Raw genomic sequence first — 22,226 nt, forward strand, 5'->3', positions numbered from 1 at the left:
CAGCTTCTTCTCCTCCACCTTCAGATTTCGGAATGGATAATTGTCCCCCTCATTATTTTTGCTCTTATTTAATTTATTTTTAAATGTAAACTTCTTATTGTAATTTATTGTGTATTTTAAGTATTGCACAGCACTGCTGCTGCAAAGCAACAAATTTCACAAGATAAGCACCAGAGATTCTGCAGACGCAGAAAATCCAGAGCAACATGTAAAGAACATTGAAAGGACTCAACAGGGCAGGCAGCATCTATGGAATTGAATAAACAATTAACATTCCAGGGCTGGAAAGGAAGGGAGAAGAGGCCAGAATAAAAAGTGGGGAGAGGGGATGGACGACAAGCTAAAAGGTGACAGGTGATGCCAGGTGGGTAGTGGAGGGGTGAATAATAATTTCAAGCATGTATAAGGGGTTGTCAAATCTTAAAACACATTCAACTTCATACATTAAAACAAAATTGGAGAAGGAAGGAGGGATAATTATATCTGAGGAAGAATGGACAACAAAAATGGAGGTATCAATGGAAGTGTACCAGTTCACAGAAATGGAGAGAGTTTGGATGGAAAAACTTGTTAAGATATTTTATTACACCCTCTCAGAAATCCCATTATGATAGTAACCTCCCTGTTTGCTGGAGAAATTGTGGAAATCAAAATGCAAATCATTATCATATTTTTTTGGGACTGCCCTGTTATCAAAAACTATTGGAGGGGGATACACAATGCCCTCTACAAGACATCTTTAAATATGAAATACCCTTAGAGAGTAAGACCATATATTTTGGATAAATACCTCAAGAATGGTTGAAAAGAGATAAATATTTAATGAATATACTGTTGGTGGCTGGTAAAAAGACTCTTACTAGGAAATGGTTATCACAAGAGAGTCCAACTTTAAATACATGGATGGAAATTACAATGGACATTTACAAAATGGAGAAGATAACAGCATCTGTTAATCATAAGCTGGAACAATTTGATTCATACTGGGGAAAATGGTTTAACTACATAATGCTTCATAGGCCTGATTTTATTCTCACAAATCAATTAATCTGTTGTAAAAAGAAAGATCACTCCCTACTTGTACATAGTTCTTTCCTTTTGCTTGTTTTTTCTTTCCACTCTTTTCTGTAAGTGTATACATCAGATAAATACTTTGTGGAGATTTGTGATATATATGATTATATGATATATATGTATATATCTGAAATACATCTTATAGAAATGTTTGGTTGATGATGAACTTCAATAAAAAAATAAATTACAAAAAAAAGAAATAAGAAGCTGGGGGTTGATTGGTGGAAAAGGCAAAGAGCTGGAGAAGGAGGAATCTGATAGGAAAGGAAACTGGACCATGGGAGGAGGGGCAACAGGGGGAGGTGAGAAGAGGTAAGAGTGCAGAATAGAAAAAGGAGGAAAAGGGAGGGAAAAAGAAAAAAAAACCCTGACATATGTCAGTGATAAAATCAATCTATGTGTATTAACTATCATATTTATTTATATTTATTGTGCTTTTTATTATTGTGTTTTTTGTGCTGCATCAGATCTGGAGTAACAATGATCTCCTTTACATTTGTGAAATGAAAATGACATTAAGCAATCTGAGTCTTGACAACAAACTCGATTCTGAATCTGACTCTGACTCAGATTTCAGTATCTGCAACACACTTGTCTCTGCAAACACTCAGAGGCCAAGTTCCAACTCACCCCCCACTCAACCATCCGAGAGAAGCATCTGCAAAATAAAAGCCATAAGTCCGCCTGCCACTGCTACGCTTCCCCGTGACAATGAAGTCCATGACAAGACTTTGCCTCCCTTGGGGCAAACCTCTGCAGGAAGGCAGATGTTGGAATTTACCACTGCCCTCAGTATCAGCACAGCCATTGGCCATTATAGCAAACCCAGCACTCCTAAGGTCATGATCTATTGGCAGCAGTGAATCCTTGCACTCCAACCTGAACATAGAGCATAGAACATGGAAAGGTACAGCACAGCACAGCACAGCACAGCACACAATGTTGGATTACCCTTTAACCTACTCCAGGATCAATCTAATCCATCCTTCCCGCATAATCCTTCATTTTTCTTTCACATGTGTGGTTATCTAAAGCTTCCAAACGTCCCTAATGGTTCTGAGATTTGGACTATCCACAGCAGGTACATCAGAGCAGATAGTCAATATTGTCTGAGCAACTGACCAAGTCCATCGGCAGAACAGGCAACAAATGGTACTGTCCTCTCCTCGGCCAGCGCTTAGACATCTCTGATGGGCAGACCTGGCCGGTGGTGTCAGCCAGCACTACAGCACAGAAACCTGCCTGCCCTTTGGCAAATCGTAGCCATATGCAGCCAGATGTGCTAATTAAATTAACGTAATGGTTGTCTCAGACAATGCAGGCCGAAGAGCCTGTTCTAGGTTCTAGTCCTCTGGTCTGAATTTTATCACTTTCTCATATATCCAACCTCCTTGAGTGTAGGAGTGATAAAGAGAAGTCTTTAAGTAAACTAGGAAGGATACACTAATGTAGTGTGGTGTCCATGAGAATTAATTTTAGTTACTTTAAATGCCTAGGATAATTTCAGGGAGCTGGGAACCATAATAATAGATCCACCAGCCTCTGATAAAAAGGAAATTTTGACTATTATGATTTATGATTTATCTTCCTTCCTGATTTTTCTAGGACTATTGTACATTCAGGTTAACAGTCTTAACACATATTGTTTAGCCTTTGTATGTTTCCAATGTTTTCTTTATCCTTTATTTCAGCATTTCTATTTCAACATTTCTATTTCAATTTCTGATTCTTTTTCTTTTTTTTCTTTTTTCAAGTTTTACTAATCATTCAATATCTGTTTAAATAAGAATTGCTGTTTAGCAAGGTTAGAATATTACATTTAAGAGAGGAAATTAATAGATTTCACAGAGAAATTCATAAAAGCTTTATTTTGTTCCAGGAATTTAATTTTCTAAGCTAACCTTGGACCACAGGTGAATCTAAACACATTTCTTGCGGGTTTGTCTCAATTATCTAAACATTAATTATTCCTATAGAATGATTATAAAGACTTGATTTTGTAAAAGAAATTTGTAATTTTAGTCACAGTTCAAACCTCAATTAAATCTGATTATTCAAATCACATTGGATTAATTTCCAGTATTCATGTGGCAGCAATTTTTCATGATCTTTTTATCCAAATGTATTCATTTATTTCACAACACTTAATTTATGAAGTTGTAACAAACTGTCCTATACTGCCATCTAGTGGTCTTTCCAGCCCAGAGAGAGAGAGAGAGAGAGAGAGAGAGAGAGAGAGAGAGAGAGAGAGAGAGAGAGAGAGAGAGAGAGAGAGAGAGAGAGAGTGTGTGTGTGTGTGTGTGTGTGTGTGCGTGTGTGTGTGTGTGCACACTCCTTATAAGATTTTATATGGAATATTAGCTCAATTATTTTTCATTTGTTAACTTGCCTATGAGTACTATAATTAAAGCAATTATACTGCAAGAAAATGAATCTCTAGGTAGTATATGGTAACATATATGTACTTTGATAATAAATTTACTTTGAATTTTGTAAGAACATAAACAGATATTTATGACATATTGACACCACCATTTTGAGAATCCAAGATATTTCCATTGTTAAAATGGGGTCCTACAAAGCAAAAGTTGGGAAGCTCTGATCCGAGCAAACACGAGGAAATCTGCAGATGCTGGAAATTCAAACAACAACACACACAAAACGCTGGTGGAACACAGCAGGCCAGGCAGCATCTGTAGGAGAAGCACTGTCACGGTTTTGGCCCAAGACCCTTCTTCAGTCTTGACAAAGGGTCTCGGCCCGAAACGTTGACAGTGCTTCTCCTATACTAGCTCTGATCTGAGATTAATTTCCTCTTATGCAGGGGGAACAGAGGCTGCAGTGAGCAGTGGGTAGTTGTAGGGCCACTGCAACTAAAAGTAAAAGAAATTTGTTCCAGGAACCAGATCCTGAGTACCTTGGTGGAGTTACAGTAAACTCACAATTCACTTATCTAACCAACTGCACCATAGTCTGTAAACTGCAACTGTATCACTTAAGTATCTACCAACGACTACACTTTAATATGCCTCTTCCTCACTCTTTATAAACCTCACCGCACCTCTCAATATTTTTCTGCACATAGCTGTCATGAAATGACCATTCTTGCTGTAAATCAAGCTTTCTTCTAAAATATTGAACTTCAAAAAAAATTAATTTCTACCTGATTTTCTAAGCAGAGTGACTTTCAAGCAACAGACACAAAATTCTGGAGAAACTCAGCAGGCCAGGCAGCATCTATGGAAAAAAATATAATAGGGTCCCGGCCCGAAATGTCAACAGTACTTTTTACCACAGACGCTGCCTGGCCTGCTGAGTTCCTCCAGCATTATGTGTGTGTTGCTTGGATTTCTAGCATTTGCAGATTTTCTCTTGTAGAGTGATTTTCAATTTTTTTTTCAAAGTCAAAGTCAAATTTATTGGTATATGTACAAGAGCATGGATACACAGGTACAATGGAAAACTTACTGCAGCATCACAGACATCAGATGCACAAAATTTGCAAGAAAGTATAAATTAAACAGAAATTATACGTGATTTTTCACAAGAAAGACCACAATTAGAACAAAAACAAAGTCCATTATAACACAAATTGGTCAAAGTGGTCAGTGTTGTTGTACTGAGGTAATGATTAGGGTTGTCGGGCTGGTTCAAAAACCAAATGGTTGAAGAAAGGTAGTAGTTGAACTTGGTGTAGGAATTCAGGCTTCTGTATCTCCTGACTGACAGTAGTAGTGAGAAGATGGCATGCCCCAGATCCTTGATGATTATTGTCATCTTCTTGAAGCAACACATTCAGGAGACACTATCGCAGGTGTGCAAAGCTTTTCCGGTGATGGATCAGGTAGTGTCCACTACTCAAAGTCAGAGTCAGGTCCATTGTCACGTGCCCAAGTACATGGATGCACAGGTGCACTTAAAATCTTTATTGCGGCAGCATCGTAGGTACATAGCAACTTTCACAAGAAAAACACACATTGAACATAATTTATACCCAATTTCTACAGCAATGAACACAATCAATGACATACTCTGCAGCCTCTTACACTCCTGTGCATTCTGACGGTGACTGTGAGATGATAGCATGGCTTCAAACCCAATTAGCACACTTTCAAGACTTCAAGCTGATGTGCATGAATTCAGCAGCAAAAATTGCCAGGGTGTGAAAAGAGGCCCTTGTTGGTTTAGGAAGGTCCCATATTGCCCCCGCACCAAAAATTTGAGAAACGCTGCCAAAGATCTTATGGCCTGGAACCAATTCAGCGCTTAGTACTCACAGCAAGGCCATTTGAACTGATAACTCTCCTTCTCCGCAAAACCAACATGTGGGTGAAGGCAGAAAAAGCACCAGAGTAAAGCTGGCAGAGGCTTTCACTTTGGAAGGTGGTTGGTGAAAAGACTGCTAACAACCCTATTGTTCTCCAATTCTGCTTCCAGAGAGGCAAGAGCTGTAAACTAGGACAAATATAGGTTAAGATACCACTAGATACCACTAGAACCCTCAAAGCCACTAGCCTAGACACTGAAACTCTCTCTACTGTAGAGGGCAGCATGGAAGCCAATCTGTACCATGTTGGTCAACAAGCATAAATGAACAAACAGTAACTAAACTGGAAGAGAAAGGCAGTTCCACTATTGGTACTTCAGACAGTGGAGATGCCCACAGGTTATGATGCCCATGACTGAAGATAATGATTCACCAATGCTGCATATAAGAAAATGCTACTGGATATGCAGAAAAGGCAAGTGGAAGAAGGTTTGGGGAAAACAGCAACGTTAGGCTTTTTACACCCAGAGTGGCGGGTGCCTGGAATGCTCGGGGTGGTGGTAGAACCCCGTGCTGTACAGACATCTAATAGACTCTTACTTGGATATAAGACAAATTGCAGGGCTATGAGCTGCGTAGCAGGGCAGTGTTAGACTGACCAAGGAGAAAATTTATTTAGGTTAACACACCATTGTAGGCCATAGGGTTTGTACTCTGCTGTTCTGTACTGTTCTATCTTCTAACAAAATGCTTGTTGCATTATAAAGCTAAGAGTAATATTGAGGAGCCAGGAAGAATCCAGTTCCAGTTCTTCCCAGTATCCACAATTCCAACGGACACTTTCATCATGTGGATCCAAGTTTTTCTAACTTCTCCTTATAGCTAATGCATTCCAATCCAGGCAACATCCTGTTGAGCATTATCTGTAACATTTCCAAAGCCTCCACATCATTGAAAAATGTGGTGATCAGAATTGCACGTAACCCTCCAAAATATGTCTGAAGTTTTATGCAACTTTGACTTCCCAACTTTTATACTCGATGGTCCATCTGATAAAGGCAAGCCTGCTCTATGTTTTCTTTACCACACTCTCTATTTGTTGCCGGTCTTAGGGAGATAAGGACTTACACTGCAAGACCCCTCTATACGTTGATGTGTCTACGGGTCCTGTCATTTATTGTCCACTTTTCTTTGCATTTAATCCACCAAAATGCAACGCCCCTCACTTGTCCACATTAAACTCCTATGAGTATAAAAGTTGCATTGTTTGCTGTGTAACCAACACTATGTAGTCAGCTTTGAACTTGCTATTTGCTGTGCGTTTATCCAATTTAGTAGGAGAATGAAATCTTAAGAATGTAGAAGACAATGGCGTGTTAAGGACAGGTAGCTAAGAGATGTAGATTAGAAACAATAGTGGCGGATGTATTTTTGATACGCAACTGTAGACCGATTGGATATGATGATGCAACTAAACCAGGAGATTGCTATAAAAAATGCTATGTACAAGGATCGGTGGGCAATCAGCGACTAGCTCAGTGACTGTCTCAGCTTTGATTTGCAAATTAAAGTTTAACCCTTCTTGAAGAATCTTCCGCATCTCCTGGTCGTTTCTGGGGCACGAGAAACCACGACAAAATTGGCAACCGCGGCAGGAAAGGAAACGGCAGATTGGGGACGCTTCCCAGTCCTCTAGGGAGCCCCACAAGGCTAACAGAATTAAGGGTGCACCCAAACAAAAGGTAAGCGCTTTTTGTGACAATTTGGACTAAGAATTCTGTTGGTTTTGGGGAGGTCTTGGAGTCTCAGAAGTGTGGAACCACTGCCGAAGGGTCTGTCCGGTCCAAAGAATCTGGCAGAATTAGGGGTTAACAGGAGGCTCAGGGGATTAATCAAGAACACTGCAGTGAGGGTAAGTACAAATAAGCTAATAAGTTAAGTGAAGAAAAATTCCACGTGGTGTTGGTAAGTCCCTGTGGATACCGCTTCATATGAAACAAAGGTCTGAACCGGCAGGGAAAGGAAAATAGAGAAAATCCTCGTGGATACCGCCTGATGAGATAAGGGTCTGAATAGACGAGGTGCAAAGAGAAGAGGTCTGTATGGGCAGAACAGAACAAGAAACAAGGGCAGTCCAATATATAGTTTAAAGCGCTGGTAGATAGACGATCGACTAGGCATAGAATTAGAGTAAATAATATTATCCTGTAAATGAACTGTGAATCTCTGAAATACCTTAAAAAGTGAGAACAACATGACAGGTAAAGGAACGGCAGTAGAGATTCTGAGCAAAAAAAATCCCGGTAAATAAATATGAGATCACAAAAACTTCAGGAAAATGGGGAAAAAGAACCAAAAGCCTGGTCACAAAATGGCCAAGAGAAGGAACGTTTGATGTAAGCTTGTGCGAAGAAATGGAGGCACTAATTAAAAATTACAAACTGAAAGATAAATCTAAGAAGAGGGCAAAAAAGAGAATGAGAAATGGAAGTGCTAAAACTCTTCAGAACGGAAGGAGAAAGTCTGAGGAGGACAGGTAGAATATTGATTACAAGCAAGGAAGACACTAAGGTGCTGGAGAAACAGCCTGTTAGAGAGAGAGGAAGGTACAGTGTTCAGCTCCGTACCCGGATGCGAAAGAAACAGAAAAGCCCCCTCCCTATAATGCGGAAGGACCCCCTAAGCAGTGCCCCCTGCTGACGGGAACAGTAAACATGCAGGGAGAAGTACAAGTTTGGGATAATGAGGAGGAAAAAAAAACAATACGAGAAGGAAAAAGCGGCGATATGGAAGGAGATACAGGCAGAAAGGATAAAGGTGGAACAGGCAAAGAGAGAAATGAAAGAAGAGATTGAACGGATGAAATACTTGAGAGAGGAAAAGGAGTATGAGGAGTATCGGTTATACCATAGAAATAAACAGACTAGAAAAGAAAGTGGCTCATCAGGGCAGGAAGAGATGAGGCATTCAAGAGGAAGTGGAAAGAAGATAGGAGATGAGAGTCTTGGAGAAACACAAGAGAGAAGGGAATCAAGCACGAGTAAGGATCATGAGGAGCCCCTGCCACAGGTGTACAGACACGGACAGGAAGGAAGAGAAGGTGACTCTTTGGAGGAGCAAGAGTTAAGTGGAGAGAGAGAGGATGCGAGAATTTGTGGGGAAGAGGTAGGAGGCCGAAGCCTAGAAGAGCAGAAGGAGGCGGTAGGGAAGCGACTTGCGGAAGTAGAGAGAGAGCTAGGTAAGTTACTGAGAGCGGATTGCCAGAGGAGATGCAAAAAATACTCCAGGGGCCAACCAAGTATTGAATCAGGACAGAAAGGAAGGACTCCACAGGGAGACCGAGGGAAGAAGAGAACCCCGGAGAAATTTGTGTGGGAGGCAGGAAAGACATACCCTGAGACAGATGGGGAGTCAGGCGAGGAGGAGAGCCAGGGCAGGTGGGAAGGAGGAGGAAGAATGATGCCATTGTTAGTTAAAGGATCAAGACAAGTGCAATATATCCCTTGGGGATCCCAGGACCTAGAAGGGCTGAAAAACACTCTGCCCAGGCTACATGAAGGAGCAGGGAAATGGATTAGAGCCTTTGAAGAAGAAACGGCGGGACGATTATTGGCTATGGGAGATTTGAAGGCACTATTGATAAGGTTGATGGGAACCTCCAAATTTAACGAACTAATGGAAATGGCTGGCATAGTAAACTCGAACGACCGGAGAACTGATGGAGACGGGTTTGACAGAGTGAGGCAGAGGGTATGGCAGGCCCTCAGGAAGCTTTATCCACCCAAAGTGGACCCCAAAGCCTTAAAAGGGGATCCACTGGGAGACACTGAAAACCCAGCAGCCTAGGTAGAAAACCAGTTGAAAAGGTGGAGACTGGAGACTGAGCAAGAGGTGGAAAATACCTTATTTATCACCACACTGTTCCGACATAGCATTTTGGATGCAATGCCTCCGCAAGTAAAATCCAAACTGGAGGAAGTGGTTGGGCTGACGTCAATGACCCCACAAGAGTTTAGAGACCACGTAGTCCATGCGGTTGAGAAATACTGGAAAGACAAACGAAAGTTGGCTGAGCAGCAGGAAGAGGTGCAAAGAAAGTTAATACAAATGCAGCTCGAAGAACTCAAAAAGGAAAAAGAGAAAAACAAAAAGATGCTGCCAGCAACCACCGGTCCGAGTACAGCCATCGAACTGGATGAAGCACCGCTATATGGAGGAACCGATCATACTGTAAGACAAGGGCTGGAAAACCCCATGCCAATAATCGTCTTTGGAAGAGCATTCCCGCAAATGCCCTATCAGGAACAGACTAAATTCAAACAGCCCAGACAGGACTGGAAGTCCCAAGGAGGGGGACAGAGGAGCTATGAGCAGAGGGGACCAGTGAGGAAACAGGGACAGAGAGGTAGAGAGAATGTGCTGGGGATGTAATCAGCCAGGTCACATGAGAAGAGATTGTCCGTTTACACCATGGCCTGTCACACACCAGCAGGAACCGATAAGAAGAGAACTAAAGTTTGGCCAAGGACCAGCCCCCACAGGCCCAAGCAGACCTGTGAACCCTTATGCGAGGTATTAGGGGTGCCCCGAGAGCTCGAGTGGGAAGGGACATTACCCAATGATAACAAGGGAGGCAGACGAGGAACCCATTGTTCAGGTTATGTTAGAAGGGCAACTAACGCCAATGATGATAGATACTGGAGCCACGTACGCTTGTGTACAGCCACAGTATGTCCTTCACCTTCCCATGTCAGGAAAGTTTATTAAGACGGTAGGGGTCTTGGGGAAAACACAGTTGACACAGTGCACGGCTCCAGTGCATTTGAGATTGGGAAATAAAGGAATTGTTTTGCCGGTGCTAGTATTTAAAGGAATTCCGATTAATTTGTTAGGCAGAGATGCCTTATTGAAATTGGAATTAAAATTAGAATGCATCAGAAATGGGCTGAGTGTGGAAAGAGCAGGGGCTCAATTGATAGTGCGAGAAGACAAGAAGGCTAATGTCTTTTGGATAGGAGACATCGCAGATCAGATTCAGGAAACCAGGGAAAATGGAAAAAGGGCATGCAGGCTATATTACCCAGGGCTGTAACGCTCAAATCTGAGCTACATTGTACAGTGATTTTTGATGAGACTCAGGACAGGGAGTTAGAGGAGAGATGGCACCTGGAGGTACGTACCCAACAGCACCTGGAAGGGGAGGCTGTGATAATTGGAAAGTAAAGGGCAGCTTTACAAGTTAAGTGGAACACCTTTTTAGAAAAATGGTACAGGATACTGGAGACTGTGCCCCACGTAACGCTGTTGGTAAACAAGGGATATCAGTCTAAAGACTTAGGACCATTAGTTAAGAGTGTTGAAACCGTAACAGTGTGGAGGAAAATCACGCCAGAGGTGTGGATATCAGAAGACAACAATTGCATTAAATAATGGTAAGTGTAGATATGGTAGGGACAGTGAGAGAGGTCGAAATAACTCCCCAACCACACCTGCCATTCCTGGGAAAGGAAAGAGGCCAGCAGAAAGATAAAAGGTTAGATGAGTTGCCATCTATTCTGTGGTCACAACATGACACGGACGTAGGGAAAATAAAAACAGCTAGTCCGGTGGAAATAAGGCTGAAAAGGGGAGCAATTCCACCCAGGAGACCACAATACCCTCTAAGACTAGAAGCAGAAGAGGGAATCGCATCGACAGTGCAGGGGTTGCTTGAAATAGGAGTGCTTAAAAGAACAAACAGTCCATGCAATACCCCATTGCTGCTGGTCTTAAAAGCAGATAAATCTAAGTGGAGATTGGTGCATAATTTGCGAGCAGTAAATGATGTGGTAGAGGACTGGCCAGCGGTAGTCCCCAACCCACACACGCTTTTGACTAATGTTCCACCAGAAGCAAGTTACTTTTCAGTGATTGATTTGTGTTCGGCTTTCTTCAGCGTTCCTCTGGCCGACCAGCGTCAGTATCTGTTTGCATTTACTTACAGAGGTGCTCAGTATACCTACACCAGAATGCCGCAAGGGTTTAAACATTCACCACGTGTTTTTAATCAGGTGTTGAAGGCAGACCTAGAGGGCATACCATTGGAAAGTACATTGTTACAGTATGTGGATGACCTGTTGATTTGCTCCCACAGCGAGGAACAGTGTGAACAGGACACTATAACTGTTAGAGAAGCTGCAGAGGACATAAAGTATCCAAAAAGAAACTGCAATTTTGCACGCAGCAAGTGGAATACTCAGGCAGGGTAATATCCAAGAGAGTGAAGGCGATAGCGCCAGATCAGATTGAGGCAATAACTAAGGCCCCAAAACCCCACACTATAGGGCAGATGATGACGTTTTTGGGAATGGCAGGGTACAGCTCAGATTGGATAGGAGAATATGCTGAGATTGAGAAAGATAATGAAAGAAGCAGGACATACAAATTTGAAGAACGGCTTACGGCGGAATGAAGAGGCGGAGATGGCTTTCAATACTACTAAGCAGGAATTGCAGTCAGCAACAGCATTAGCTTTGCCTGACTACGAGAAGGTTTTTCATTTGTATGTATCTAACCGACAGGAGGGTTATGTCACAGCGGTTCTAACACAAGAGACAGGCACAGGAAAAGCAAAGCAGCCGATAGCATACTACAGTACGAGACTAGATGAGGTGGCTCAGGGGTATCCACCCTGTTATCAGGGATTGGTGACGCTGTACTATGCATATGAAAAGGCATCATCTGTAACCCTGGGCTATCCTGTGACTCTGTACACACACCACAAAGTAGCAGAATTGCTGGAAAGAGGGAAATTTGTGCTGACACCAGCCAGTCTAGCAGCGTATCAGATGCTATTGACATTTCCAGACATAACTATACAGAGATGCACTACCAGTAATATAGCCAATTTTGTCCCTTTGGACTATGAAGGAGAACCCCATGATTGTGTAGGGAAGACAATGGCATTTGCCAAATTGAGAGCAGATTTACGGACAGAACCACTAGAGGATGCAGATAAAAAGGTTCTGTTCATAGATGGCTCTTGTTATAGGGATTATGATGGAAATCATGCAGGGTTCTCAGTAGTGCAGCAGAATCAGTCGAGCTATAAGATTATTAGGATGGAGTCCTGTCCCCAACCGTGTTCTGCCCAACTAGCGGAAATCAAAACCCTAACAGCTGCGTATGAAATGATGGCAGGTGAGAAAGTAAACACTTATACTGATTCGGCATATGCTCATGGAGTATTCCATTTGTTCGGGGCAGTGTGGAAACAGAGGTTTTAAAAAAAGTAGTGGAGATCCCATACAACATTGTCAGCAAATTCTAGACTTAATAAAAGCCATAATGAAACCTAAAGCATTGGCTATAGTAAAATGCCAGGCACATAAAAAGGGAAATGATGTAATAACAAAGGGAAATCAAGCTGCGGACGAGGCAGCCAGAAAAGCGTCTGGGTGTACATCAGCTGTCATTGCCCCCCAGGTAAGCCTAGCTCCAGAACCTGTGGTAGAGGACCTAATTGAAATACAAGGTAAGGCAACTTTGGCAGAACAGACAATGTGGAGACGAAGGGGGGCCAAGCAGAACCCGGATAGGCTTGTGGAGCATGGAAGATGGTTTGTTGGTAGCGCCCACCCCTCTACTGACGATTCTGATTTCAGAAGCGCATGGGATGGACCATTGTGCAAGGGGGAAAGTGATAAAGAAAATAAAGAAGTATCGTTTACTAAGGCAATGTATAAGTTGAAAAGTCTAAGAAAGGAAGTTAAACAGAATGCAGGGTTCGGACATCAGTTATTTGACTGGTAAGAAAGTAGACTTGGAGGATGGGGAGCATGGCTGACTAAAATGGTCAGTATTTGTCAGTATTTGTGTGCGGACTCTTAGTCTCAAAGGGGTTGGAGTATAAAAGTTGCATTATTTGCTGTGTAACCAAAACTATGTAGTCAGCTTTGAGCTTGCTATTTGTTATGCATATATCCAGAATGAAATTTTAAAAAGGTAGAAGATAATGGTGTGTTAATGAGAGGCTAGCTAAAAGATGTAGATTATGTAGTCAGCTTTGAGCTTGCTATTTGCTATGCATGTATCCAATTTAGTAGGAGAATGAAATCTTAAGAATGCAGAAGACAATGGTGTGTTAATGAGAGGTAGCTAAGAGAAGTAGTTTAGAACATGATTAAGTCAATGGGTAGAAACAATAGTGGCGGATGTACTAGTGATACGCAACTGTAGACCGATTGGATATGCTAATGCAACTAAACCAGGAGATTGCTATAAAAAATGCTATGTACAAGGATCGGTGGGCGATCAGCGACTAGCTCACTGACTGTCTCAGCTTTGATTTGCAAATTAAAGTTTAACCCTTCTTGAAGAATCGTTTTTATCGGAAGGAGAAATTGATACTCATGCCATCAGGTTGGAGAATACAAGGTATTACTCCTCCACACTGAGGGTAGCCTCATCGTGGCAAAAGAGGAGGCAAAGGACCGGCATGTCAGAACAGGAGTGGGAATGGGAATTAAGATGTTGAGCCACTGGGAAGTTCCACTTCTGGCAGATGGAGCGGATGAAACAGCTCCGCAGTTCACATCAGGCCTCACCAATGTAGAGCAGGCCACTTCGGGAGCATCGGATGCCATAGGTGACCCCAGCAGATTCACAGATGCAGTGCTGCCTCATCTGGAAGGACTGTAAAGATACCACTAGATCAGGGGTGGGCAAACTTTTTGACTTGTGGGCCGCAAAGGGTTCTAAAATTTGACAGGGGGGCCGGAGCAGGAGCAGATGGATGGAGTGTTTTAGTAATACACCTCATAAGAGAAAATAAAATATCATGGGATATGTAGAAAACATGTGCTTTAATTTCAATTGAAAATGAACAAATGCATTACAACAAAATATCTGTCTTTGAAGTCCCATGGTATTTAGCTGTTTATTGAAATGACTTTTAAAACACTGAAAATTAAGTGAATAAAATACAGCTTTTTTTAATAGTAACAGTTATTATTTTAAAGCACTGGAAATTCTGTTATCCTTCAAGATATTATCATCATCACTCTCCTCCTGACTGTCTTTATTTCAAAAATGGTAGAAGATGCAGGTCTACTTGTCCTGCTCCTTCTTATTCAATTGTCCCCTGTGCCAAAACTCAACAACGACCAGCACAAAGACGGAACAGTGACAGCGCGCCAGTATGCGGAGCGCGTTATTTGATCTGGAGCGCATTTTTTATTTTGAGAACGTATGTGCACCTGTGCACTACTCATGTCCATCACTTAACGGAAATGACATGTAACATGTAAGACTTATTGAAAAAAATATTTTCAAATGCATTTTTTACATAACACAACGAAGAAACTTATTTTTAGTTTCAGTGGGAACAGTGTTGTTGGTCTCCCTTTTTAGCCAGCGCATCAAAGTCTGGATTTAGTTTTGTTGTGGCGATTCTCAGGATGGATCTGAGGTGTTGGTCAGTTAACTTGGATCTGTGGCTGGCTTTGTTGATGTTCATGACGCAGAACGCCTGTTCACACAAATAGGTCGAGCCGAACAAAGAGTAAAGCGCAAATGTGGAGTAATACGCTGCACCTCAACAAAGGTCAATGTATATAGAGTGCGTCATCTATTGGGGAAATGCCAGAATTGCGGGGAAAAAACGTTAACAAGGTTTATTAATATAATTTCATCAAGTTCTGCGGGCCGGATTAAAAAGCTTAACGGGCCGCATATGGCCCGCAGGCCGTAGTTTGCCCATGTCTGCACTAGATGTAACTCTATAGTTGATTGGTGTTCCAGTGGTAGAAACACACCATTTCCTAAATCATCTGAGAACACACAAAGCCACCTTTTTATATAACCATATAAACATATAACAATCACAGCACGGAAACAGGCCATCTCGGCCCTCCTAGTCCGTGCCGAATTCTTAATCTCACCTAGTCCCACCTACCCGCACTCAGCCCATAACCCTCCACTCCTTTCCTGTCCATATACCTATCCAATTTTATCTTAAATGACACAACTGAACTGGCCTCTACTACTTCTACAGGAAGCTCATTCCACACAGCTATCACTCTCTGAGTAAAGAAATACCCCCTCGTGTTTCCCTTAAACTTCTGCCCCCTAACTCTCAAATCATGTCCTCTCGTTTGAATCTCCCCTACTCTCAATGGAAACAGCAATTCACGTCAACTCTATCTATCCCTCTCAAAATTTTAAATACCTCGATCAAATCCCCCCTCAAACTTCTACGCTCTAATGAATAGAGACGTAACTTGTTCAACCTTTCTCTGTAACTTAAGTGCTGAAACCCAGGTAACATCCTAGTAAATCGTCTCTGCACTCTCTCTAATTTATTGATATCTTTCCTATAATTCGGTGACCAGAACTGCACACAATATTCCAAATTTGGCCTTACCAATACCTTGTACAATTTTAACATTACATTCCAACTTCTGTACTCAATACTTTGATTTATAAATGCCAGCATTCCAAAAGCCTTCTTCACCACCCTATCTACATGAGACTCCACCTTCAGGGAACTATGCACTGTTATTCCTAGATCTCTCTGTTCCTCTGCATTCCTCAATGCCCTACCATTTACCCTGTATGTTCTATTTGGATTATTCCTGCCAAAATGTAGAACCTCACACTTCTCAGCATTAAACTCCATCTGCCAACGTTCAGCCCATTCTTCTAACTGGCATAAATCTCCCTGCAAGCTTTGAAAACCCACCTCATTATCCACAACACCTCCTACCTTAGTATCATCGGCATACTTACTAATCCAATTTACCACCCCATCATCCAGATCATTTATGTATATTACAAACAACATTGGGCCCAAAACAGATCCCTGAGGCACCCCGCTAGACACCGGCCTCCATCCCGATAAACAATTATCCACCACTGCTCTCTGGCATCTCCCATCTAGCCACTGTTGAATCCATTTTATTACTCCAGCATTAATACCTAACAACTGAACCTTCTTAACTAACCTTCCATGTGGAACTTTGTCAAAGGCTTTGCTGAAGTCCATATAGACTACATCCACTACCTTACCCTCGTCAACATTCCTCGTAACTTCTTCAAAAAATTCAATAAGGTTTGTCAAACATGACCTTCCACGCACAAATCCATGCTGGCTACTCCTAATCAGATCCTGTCTATCCAGATAATTATTAATACTATCTCTAAGAATACTTTCCATTAATTTACCCACCACTGATGTCAAACTGACAGGTCTATAATTGCTAGGCTTACTTCTAGAACCCTTTTTAAACAATGGAACCACATGAACAATACGCCAATCCTCCGGCACAATCCCCGTTTCTAATGACATATTAAAGATCTCCGTCAGAGCTCCTGCTATTTCTACACAAACTTCCCTCAAGGTCCTGGGGATATCCTGTCAGGAACAGGAGATTTATCCACTTTTAAATTTCTTAAAAGCGCCAGTACTTCCACCTCTTTAATTGTCATAGGTTCCATAACTTCCTTACTTGTTTCCCACACCTTACACAATTCAATATCCTTCTCCTTAGTGAATACCGAAGAGAAGAAATCGTTCAAAATCTCTCCCATCTCCCTCGGTTCCACACATAGCTGACCACTCTGATTCTCTAAGGGGCCAATTTTATCCCTCACTATCCTCTTGCTTTTAATATAACTGTAGAAACCTTTCGGATTTACTTTCACCTTATTTGCCAAACCAACCTCGTATCTTTTTTTAGACAATAGACAATAGACAATAGGTGCAGAAGTAGACCATTCGGCCCCTCGAGTCTGCACCGCCATGCTGAGATCATGGCTGATCATGCACTATCAATACCCAGTCCCTGCCTTGTCCCCATATCCCTTGATTCCCCTATCCATCAGATATCTATCCAGCTCCTTCTTGAAAGCATCCAGAGAATTGGCCTCCACCGTCTTCCGAGGCAGTGCATTCCACACCTCCACAACTCTCTGGGAGAAGAAGCTCTTCCTCAACTCTGTTTTAAATAACTGACCTCTTATTCTCAATCCATGCCCTCTGGTACTGGACTCTCCCAACATCTGGAACATATTTCCTGCCTCAATCCTATCAAATCCTTTAATTATCTTAAACGTTTCAATCAGATCCCCTCTCAATCTCCTCAATTCCAGCGTGTACAAGCCCAATCTCTCCAATCTCTCTGCATAAGACAGCCCTGCCATCCCAGGAATCAACCTACTGAATCTACGCTGCACTTCCTCAATTGCCAGAATGTCCTTCCTTAAACCTGGAGACCAAAACTGTACACAATATTCCAGGTGTGGTCTCACCAGGGCCCTGTACAAATGCAAAAGAACATCCTTGCTCTTGTATTCAATTCCCCTTGTAACAAAGGCCAACATTCCATTTGCCCTCTTCACTGCCTGTTGCACTTGCTCATTCACCTTCATTGACTGGTGAACTAGGACTCCTAGGTCTCTTTGCATTTCTCCCTTACCTAACTCGACACCGTTCAGACAATACTCTGCCCTCTTGTTCCAGCTTCCAAAGTGGATAACTTCACATTTATTCACATTGAATGACATCTGCCAAGTATCTGCCCACTCACTCAGCCTATCCAAGTCTCCCAGTATTCTCCTAACGTCCTCTTCGCATGTCACACTGCCACCCAGTTTAGTATCGTCAGCAAACTTGCTGATATAGTTTTCGATGCCCTCATCTAAATCATTGACATAAATCGTAAAGAGCTGTGGTCCCAATACAGAGCCCTGTGGTACCCCACTAGTCACCTCCAGCCAGTCTGAGAAACACCCATTCACTGCTACCCTTTGCTTTCTATCTGCCAACCAGTTTTCTATCCATGTTGAAACCCTGCCCCCAATGCCATGAGCTCTGATTTTACTCACCAATCTCCTATGTGGCACCTTATCGAATGCCTTCTGAAAATCTAGGTACACAACATCTACTGGCTTACCCTCGTCTAACATCCTTGTTACACCCTCAAAAAACTCCAACAGATTAGTCAAGCATGATTTGCCCTTGGTAAATCCATGCTGGCTCGGCCTAATCCCATTTCTGCCATCTAGATGTGCCACTATTTCGTCCTTAATAATGGACTCAAGCATCTTCCCCACGACTGACGTTAGGCTAACAGGGCGATAGTTCTCCGTTTTCTCCTTCCCTCCCTTCTTGAAAAGTGGGACAACATTAGCCACTCTCCAATCTTCAGGAACTGATCCTGAATCTAAGGAACATTGGAAAATGATTACCAATGCATCCGCAATTTCCTGAGCCACCTCTTTTAGAACCCTCGGATGCAGACCATCTGGACCCGGGGATTTATTAGTCTTCAGTCCTACCAGTCTACTCATCACAGTTTCTTTCCTAATGTCAATCTGTCTCAATTCCTCTGATATCTTATGACCCTGGCCCATCCATACATCTGGGAGATTGCTTGTGTCCTCCCTGGTGAAGACAGATCTAAAGTACGCATTAAATTCTGTTGCCATTTCCCTGTTTCCCATAACAATTTCTCCCAATTCATTCTTCAAGGGGCCAACATTGTTCTTAACTATCTTCTTTCTCTTCACATAGCTAAAAAAACTTTTGCTATCCCCTTTTATATTCCTGGCTAGACTGAGCTCATACCTGATTTTTTCTCTCCGTATTGCTTTTTCAGTTAAGATCTGCTGTTCCTTAAAACTTTCCCAATCATCTGTATTCCCACTCATCTTGGCCCTGTCATACTTCTTTTTCTTTAATGCTATACAATCTCTGACTTCCTTTGTCAACCACTGTGGCCCCTTCCCCCTCTTTGAATCCTTCCTTCTCATTGGAATGAACTGCATTTGCATCTTTTGTATTATGCCCAAGAATATCTCCCACCGCTGATCCACTGTCTTTCCTGCCAGGGCATCCGCCCATTTAGCTTTGGCCAGCTCTTCCCTCATGGCTCCGTAGTCTCCTTTATTTAATTGCAACACTGACACCTCTGATCTGTCCCTATCCCTCTCAAATTGTAGATAAAAACTTATCATGTTATGATCACTACTTCCTAATGGCTCCTTTACTTCAAGATCACTTATCAATTCCTGTTCATTACACATCACCAAGTCCAAAATAGCCTTGTTCCTGGTTGGCTCAAGCACAAGCTGTTCCAAAAATACATCCCTCAGACACTCCACAAACTCCCTATCCTGGGGTCCAGCACCGACCTGATTCTCCCAGTCCACCTGCATGTTGAAATCTCCCATAACGACTGCATTACCTTTAGCACATGCCAATGTTAACTCCCTAATCAACTTGTACCCAATATCCACGCTACTGTTTGGGGGCCTGTACACAACACCCATTAGGGTCTTTTTACCCTTACTGTTCCTCAGCTCAATCCACACAGACTCTACTTCCCCTGTTCCCAAGTCACCTCTTGCTAAGGACTGAATCTCATTCCTCACCAACAGGGCCACCCCACCCCCTCTTCCCATATTTCTGTCTCTACGATAGCACATATACCCTGGTACACTCAATTCCCAGGCCTGATCCCCTTGCAGCCATGTCTCCGTTATCCCAACAATATCGTAGTTCCCCATTTTCATCTGAGCTTCAAGCTCATCTGTCTTATTTCTGACACTACGCGCATTGAAGTATAGAATTCTTAGCCCATTCCTCCTCTCTTTGCTTAAAACACTGTCTACTGTACCTAACCCAGCTCCTTGAACTTCCATCGGGCAAATTGCACCCTGAATTTTGATGACCTTCTCAAGATCACCCAAACCTTGTACACATTTAATCCCATGCACCTTCTGACCAACCCTCTGGATCTGGATCCCTGCCCCCTGCACATCTAGTTTAAACCCCCCCGAGCAGCACTGGCAAATACTCCTGCAAGAATGTTAGTACCCCTCCGGTTCAGATGTAGACCATCCCTTCGAAACAGATCCCAGTGTCCCTGGAACAAAGACCAATTATCCAAAAACCTGAACCCTTCCTTCCTGCACCATACTCTCAGCCTCGTGTTAATGTGCATAATCATTCTATTCTTCGCCTCACTCGCACGTGGCACAGGTAGCAATCCCGAGATTGTCACCCTGGAGGTCCTGCCTTTCAGCTTCACTCCTAACTCCCTGAACTCTCTAAGCAGGACCCCCTCACTCACCTTACCTACATCATTGGTCCCTACATGGACCACTACATCTGGGTTCATGCCCTCATTCTCAAGAATAGCCTGCACCCGATCTGAGATGTCCCGGACCCTGGCACCAGGGAGGCAACATACCATCCGAGACTCACGATCTGCCCCACAAAATCTCCTATCTGCCCCCCAACTATAGAGTCCCCTAAAACTATTGCTCTCTTCTCTTCCCTCCTCCCCTTTCTAGTTGAGGGTTCAACTAGGTTCTCGTATCTTCAAGGTTTCCTTTGTTGCAAACATGGTTTCTTATTTGAAGGGAAGGGACAGAGGGAGACTAAGATGAAAGGGCTACAAGAAAATATAATGTTGCCTATTCACAATGAACAAGGAGAGGGAGCAGTTCTAATGAACACAAAATGAGCTTCTCCATTCAGCAGAAACCAGGTCAGCAACATTTGTTTCACGGGAGTCTAGCGCCATCTTCTGGTAGATAAAATCCCCAATCAAAATCAGAATCACCAGGAACACTACAAATCAGGCTGCATCTATGTTGAGCGGAATAAACTGTCGGGATGCTAGACACTTCCCTGGGACTGGAAAGGAATCTTCTGTCCATTCTCTATTCTGTCTAAGTCCTTTTGCAGACTAAAAGGTTCTTGATTAATAGGGGTGTCAAAGGTTATAGGGAGCAGGCATGAGAATGGGGTTAAGAAGGATAATAAATCAGCCATGATTGAATGACAGAGCAGGCTTGACGAGCTGATTGTGCTAATTCTGCCCCCATGTATTATAATCTTGATTCCATGCCATTTCTAAATCAATCCCATTCCCACACCTATTTCCTGTAACCTATTCCTTTTCACATGCCGGCCACCCACAAGAGAGGCCACTCACAGTGGGTAATCAACCCCTGAAATCACACACCTTTGGGGTGTGCGAGGACCCCGCAGCAGCTGGAGGAAAGAGGGAGAATTCACAAATTCCAACAGGGAGCACCTGAGCTCAGGATGAAACCTGGGTTACTGAACTCTGGAGAGCATCTCTGTAGTGGTGGGCCATGTTCCAGAAAATAAATTTAGGATCTAGAGGGGAAGCAGGAAAACATTACTGAAATGATTCCAGAGATAAAGGACTGTGTGTGGATTGGCGAATCCAGAATTGTTCTTGGAATAAGGAAAGTTGCGGAGGATCTGACAGAGGTAAGTACAATGGTGAAGGATGTAGACAGAATATTGCCTTAAGATAAGATATAGGAGCAGAATTAGGCCACTCGGCCCATCGAGTCTTCTTCACCATTTCATCATGACTGATCCAGTTTCCCTCTCTGCCCCAATCTCCTGCCTTCCCCAACCCCATATCCCTTAATGCCCTGACCAATCAAGACCAACCTCTTATAGATACATAAAGGTTTGATCTCCACAGCTAACTGTGGCAACGAGTTCCACAGATTCACTACACTGGCTAAAGAAATTCCTCCTCATCTGCGTTCTAAACGGATGTGCCTCTATTCTGACACTGTGTCCTCTGGTCTTAGATTCTCCTACCATAGGAAACATCCCCTCTACATCCACTCAATCAAGGCCTTTCACCATTCAATAGGTTTCAATTAAGTCACCCCTCATTCTTCTAGATTCCAGTGAATACAGGCCCAGAGACTTCAAATGCTCTTCATACGATAAGCCATTTAATCCTGGAATTATTTTTCATCCTCTCCAGTTTCACCACATTCTTTCTAAGATGAGGGGCCCAAAACTGCTCACAATATTCCAGGTGAGACCTCACCAGTGCCTTATGAA

The sequence above is a fragment of the Hypanus sabinus genome, chromosome 3 (genome assembly GCF_030144855.1).
Source record: "Hypanus sabinus isolate sHypSab1 chromosome 3, sHypSab1.hap1, whole genome shotgun sequence".
NCBI lineage: Eukaryota > Metazoa > Chordata > Chondrichthyes > Myliobatiformes > Dasyatidae > Hypanus > Hypanus sabinus.